We start from the raw sequence: 6056 nt of genomic DNA on the forward strand, positions 1-6056 counted from the left end.
AAAGGGTGTGGGTTGGTTGGTCATTGCGTTTGTAGGGCTGAGCTCGTGTTCGCGTAGGCTAGGCATACTGGTGCTTTGTATTCACGAAGAGTTATTTTGGGGAGGAGACTATCTGTGCTTCGCAAAGGCAGAGGCTATCTATGGTTCGCGAATGCAAAGATGTGACCACGTTCGTGAAGGGTAGTGCTTGGCAGACTAATTTAAGTTCCAATATAAGGATTTTAGCCCATGCGCTCATATTTTGAACTCTAAAGTTGGAGAGGGACGATTTTGGAAGGAGATTTTCACACAAATCAAGAGGATAAGTGATTTCTACTTGATTTTGATCATATATATTGTTTCTCCATCATTTATTACAAATATATCATGGAATTTAAAATAGAAATTTGGGGATTTTGACTACAATTTTGGAGAGTGTAAATTAGGGATTTGGGAGTCTATCTGGACTCGATTTTGGAAGGTAATTATGTATTTGGACTCGCGGGGTTATGGGTAGCACGAATCTATCCCTTGACTTGGGTTTTGATCATATGGGTCGGGTTAACTTTTGTTGACTTTTTGGAAATTGAATGAAGATCAAATCTTTGTTGTTTGGAATTGATTCATATAGCCTTGTTTGACACTATTAATTGTTTTGTGCTAGATTTGACATGTTAAGAGGCCAACCTAATAGGCCAGGGATTCTTGGAGTATTGATTCTCGCTCGTTCGAGGTATGTATCCTTCCTAGGCTTGACTTGAGGGTATTTTCCCATAGGCTATGATATTTGCTATATGTTGGGAGTGGTGCATATGCATGATGACAAACACATATGCGTGCACCGTGGTTATTCATGATCCAAATAGTCTTTAAGCTATTATATGCCTTGTTTTGCTATCATGTTTCTTTGATAACGTGTTTTCTCCGCTTGTATGACTACATGAGCTATTATTCATGTTAGAAATCATGTCTAGGTTATTGCTTATTCGTTTGAGATATGATAAGGCTATTGTTTTCTACGTTGAGCAATTTTCCTTAGTTGTAATCATATTTTGCTGTCATAATATTATCCACATTTTATATCTCTGTGTTTGTGCACTATTTATATGTTATATCACATGTCGTTAGTGCCCTTCTATGTGTGACACGGGTTTGAGCCGAGTTGTTGTATGTTGGTATATTCCTTGCAATATTTTGATTATGATACTGTGGAATGTTGGCATATTGATACTTTAGGTGATTGATGGTTGATTTTGGTCCATAGAGCTATTTTGAGAGGATTGATGACTAATCTTTGGCCATAGAGTCGTGTTGATATTGATAATGAGGTAACAGTTGCGTCAAGGCCCCCATATTAGACTGAGTGATATTGATCATTGATTTTGATTCGATTAGTGCTTGGTCTAGGATCTTCCCCTCCGGAGTCAGGTGATAATCCATGTTACTTTGGGCCATATGAGTGCAGGCACATAAGATGTGCTTAGTGAAGGACTCATGCCAGGAACTTGTACAATGCTGAGTGTGTGCGTGTGTGTGTGATGATTCAGGGGCATTGTGCTAGGCACTGTGAGGGTGCTGAGAGTATGGTTAAGGGGTAGTTATTTTAGGCACTAGGAATGTGTTGAGTTTGTGTATACTTGATGATTAAACTGTGATGTTATTGATCGTGGCATATATATTTGGCATGCAGGCATAGAGTTATATTTTCTCATGCTAACTGGCATTTGATGCCTCTATTTGATGTTTAGAGCTTGAAAACAAAGTTTACTTCGATAAATCCCCATCTAGGTGATTTCTGGGGAAATATTGATGCCTTGACAGATATACCTGAAAAGCATGATTATTTCTCCTCTTATTGTGTTAGAGTTGAATCGTTACTATTTGAGTTACTTTTCCTTATATGCCATTATTATGTTGCTATTGTTATTGTTGGCAGTTGAAAGTGAGTATTGGACTTTGCTAAACCACATCACTCCTTTCACCGATGTTAGGCTTGCTACTTACTAAGTACATGAGGTAGGTTGTACTCATACTATACTCTACACTTTATGTGCAGATTCAGGAGTTGGACTCAGCTGAGCATTATGATCTCGGTTGTTGATGTGCTATTGAGACCGAGGTAGAGCTGCTTCTCGATCACAGTCCCTAGCGTCACTTCCTATATTTTATTACTATTGTTGTTTCAGACAGTATTTTGTATTAGCAGACTTGTATTCATACTGTAGAGCTCATGACTCATTATTACCAGTTTCTGGGGATTCGTTAATGGTTTGGCATTATCTATGCTTATTCGACTTTCAGTTCTATTTATCATGTCTTTGCTATTCTTTTGTTGCAAATGTTATGATTGTCTTTCCTAGAAAGTGGGGTTAGGCGCCATCATGACCGGTGATGGCTTTGGGTCGTCAGAGGTTGGTATCAGAGTACTAGGTTGCTTAGGTCTCACAAGTCATGAACAAGTCTAGTAGAGTCTTGCGGGTCAGTACAGAGAAGTCTGTACTTATCTTCGAGATGCTACAGAGGTGTTAGGAAAACTTCTCTTTTTTTCATTCTCTATCGTGCGGATTTGTTTATCCCTAAGTTTGAATCTATGCTCTTCTATTCTCTCACAAAACTAGATTCGTTCTTCTGATACAATTGAGTAGGCGCAAGTAGCCCTAGGCCAAGGCCGCGAGAGGCCAGGGCCAAAGTAGAGACTGGGTGGAGCATGTGCTACAGTTAGGGGCCCTACTCGAGCAGCTGATGTGGAGACACCAGTATCTCCCGTGGAGGGGCATATTTTAGACTATGTTGAGTCGATGGGACCAGTTGAGGTTCCCCAGGGTTTAAGTGCTACACTACTTGTTCAGGATGCTTTGGTTTGTATGGTCGGTTTATTCGAGAGTATGGCTCAGGCCAGGAAGTTTCCTACTTTATTGGCTACTTCTCAGGTAGGTGGCAGAGCGCATACACCAGCTACTCATACCCACGAGCAGATTGATCTAGGTTTTTAGACACTGGGAGTGGTTCCAATTATTACACCACATGCAGTAGTTGCTGATGGACCAGTTGTTGAGCTTGAATTGTACGAGAATGTGCAGATGAGTTAGAGAGGTTCAGGAGGATGGATCCTCCAAGTTTTGATGGTTCTCCATAGTAGATCCCCAGGATTTCCTTGATGGTTGCTCTGAGATTCTTCAGAATCTCAGACTTGTGGAGTGCAATAGAGTGTATTTCACCGTGTTTCACCTTAAAGGGCTAGCCAAGAGGTGGTGGTAGTCATATGACCAGGGCAGGGTAGTTGGTTACCCTCCTCTTACTTGGGCTTAGTTCTCCAGGGTCTTTTTGGAGAAGTTTGTGCCCCGCACTAAGAGAGATGAGCTGAGGAGGTAGTTTGAGCATCTTTAGCAGGGTCAGATGTTAGTTACTGATTGTGAGATAAAGTTTACTAAGTTGTCACATTATATTGTTGTTTTGATTCCCTCTTAGGAGGAGAGAGTATGGAGATTCATTGATGGTCTTCACTACGGTATTCACCGTGCTTTGGATAGAGAGACAGAGACTGGGACTTCATTTCCCTAGGCAGTTGAGATAGCGCGTCGTATTGAGAGAATCTATAGTGAGACTAGAGAGATGATACAGTGTAGCGACAAGAGGTCCAGACATTCGGGCAGCTTCAATGGTGCCTCATTTGGAGGCCGAGGTCGATATGGGAAAGGCCATTCTAGAAGGCCAGCTTATCATGCACCACCACCTAGTCGAGGAGCTCCTATGCTGTATTTATTCAGTGCATTTCCAGCGCAGAGTTCTCATCATGCTCCAGATATTTAGAGCTTATCTGTACCGGGTTATTCTAGTAGATATTCTGGCGAGGTCTGACTCAAGCCCTGCCATCATTTCTAGTCAAAGGTTGCTATGAGTATGGAGACTTGGGGCACATCAGGAAATATTATCCCCATTTTCGCAGAGGTTCAGGGCAGTAGGGAAGTTAGATTATGATTACTGAGCCAATTGCTACACTACTCGCTCAGCCAACACGGGGTGGAGGTCATCTAGGACGTGGACATCCTAGAGGTGGAGCTCAGTCTACTGGAGGTCAGGCTAAATGTTATGTGTTCCCAGGGAGGACCGAGGTCGTCGCTTCTAATGTAGTTATTACAAGTATTATTTCTATGTGCCACATGGATGCTTCGGTATTGTTTGATCATGGCTCTACCTATTCATTTGTGTCGTCATACTTTGCTTCCTATTTGGATATTCCACGAATTCGCTTGTTACCCATGTTCATGTATATACACCAGTTAGGGATTCCATTATGGTGGATCAAGTTTATCGGTCATGTGTGGTCACTATATGTGATTTTTAAGACGAGAGCAGATTTTCTATTGTTAGATATTGTAGATTTTGATGTGATCCTGGGTATGGATTGGCTATCTTCGTACCATGCTATTCTTGATTGTCATGCTATGACCGTCACGTTGTCTATGTAGGGGTTGCGAAGGTTTGAATGGAAGGGTTCTCTTGTTCCGAGTCCTAGTAGAGTGATCTCATTTCTGAAGGCTCATTAGATGGTTGAGAAGGGGTATTTTTCATATCTAGATTTTGTTAGAGATGTTAGTGCTGATACTTCCACTATTGAGTCAGTTCCAGTAGTGAGGGATTTTCTGGATGTGTTTCCTGTAGTCCTACCCGGCATGCCACCCGATATGGATATTAATTTCGGAATTTATTTGGCACCGGGCACTCAGCCCATATCTATTCCATCGTATTGCCTGGCTCATGCTGAGTTTAAGGAATTGAAGGAGTAGTTACATGAGTTGTTGGATAATGGGTTCATCAGGCCTAGTGTTTCACCTCGGGATGCGCCGGTGTTGTTTGTTAAGAAAAAAGATGGTTCTTTGAGAATGTGTATTGACTATAGGCAATTGAACAAGTTTACCATCAAATACAAGTATCTACTACCTTGTATTGATTATTTGTCCGATCAGCTTCAGGGTGATAGTGTGTTCTCAAAGATTAACTTGATATCGGGGTATCACTAGTTGAAGATTAGGGCTTCAGACATCCCTAAGACGACTATCAGGACATGTTATGGGTATTATGAGTTTTTGGTTGTGTCTTTTGGGTAGACTAATGCCTAAGAAGCTTTCATGCATTTGATGAACATTGTGTTCCAGCTGTATTTGGGGTTTTTTGTCATTGTGTTCATTGATGATATTTTGGTATATTTCTATAGCAGGGAGGAGCATGAGCAACATTTGAGGATTGTGCTTCAGAATCTGAGGGAGAAGAAGTTGTATGCTAAGTTCTCCAAATATGAGCTTTGTTTGGACTCAATGGCATTCTTGTCCCACGTGGTGGCTAGTGATGGGATCAAGGTGGATCCGATGAAGATTGAAGCAGTTCAGAGTTGGATTAGACCTTCTACCACTGTGGAGATCAAGAGTTTCTTAGGTTTGGTTGGCTACTATCATCTCTTCATGGAGGGTTTCTCATATATAGCATCTATATTGACCAAATTGACTCAGAAGAGTGCTCTTTTCATATGGTCTGACGAGTGTGAGGGGAGCTTTCAGAAGCTTAAGATTTCTTTGACTACAACTCCAGTTTAGGTATTACCCTCAGGATTGGGGATGTATATTACTTATTGTGATGATTCACGTGTTTATCTTGATTGTGTTTTGAGGGCGGTCGGGTGACTGCCTATGCATCGTGCTAGTTGAATCCTATGAGAAGAATTATCTGGTACATAATTTGAAGTTGTAACTATTGTGCACACACTCAAGATTTGGAGGCACTACTTGTTTGGTGTGTCTTGTGAGGTTTACACTGATCGTCGAAGTCTTCAGATTCTATCCAGGAAAAAAGATTTGAATTTGAGGCAGCGGAGGTGGTTGGAGTTGTTGAAAGATTATGATATCATTATCTTGTATCACCCGGGGAAAGCGAATGTGGTAGCAGATGCCTTGAGTAGAAAGACAGAGAGTATGGGGAGTTTGGCATTTATCCCAGCTATGGACCAACCTTTGGCTATGGATATTCAAGATTTTGCTAACAAATTTGTGATATTGGATATTTTTGAGCCTAGTAGGGTTCTC

Source organism: Nicotiana tabacum, chromosome 15 (genome assembly GCF_000715075.1).
Source record: "Nicotiana tabacum cultivar K326 chromosome 15, ASM71507v2, whole genome shotgun sequence".
Taxonomy (NCBI): Eukaryota; Viridiplantae; Streptophyta; class Magnoliopsida; order Solanales; family Solanaceae; genus Nicotiana; species Nicotiana tabacum.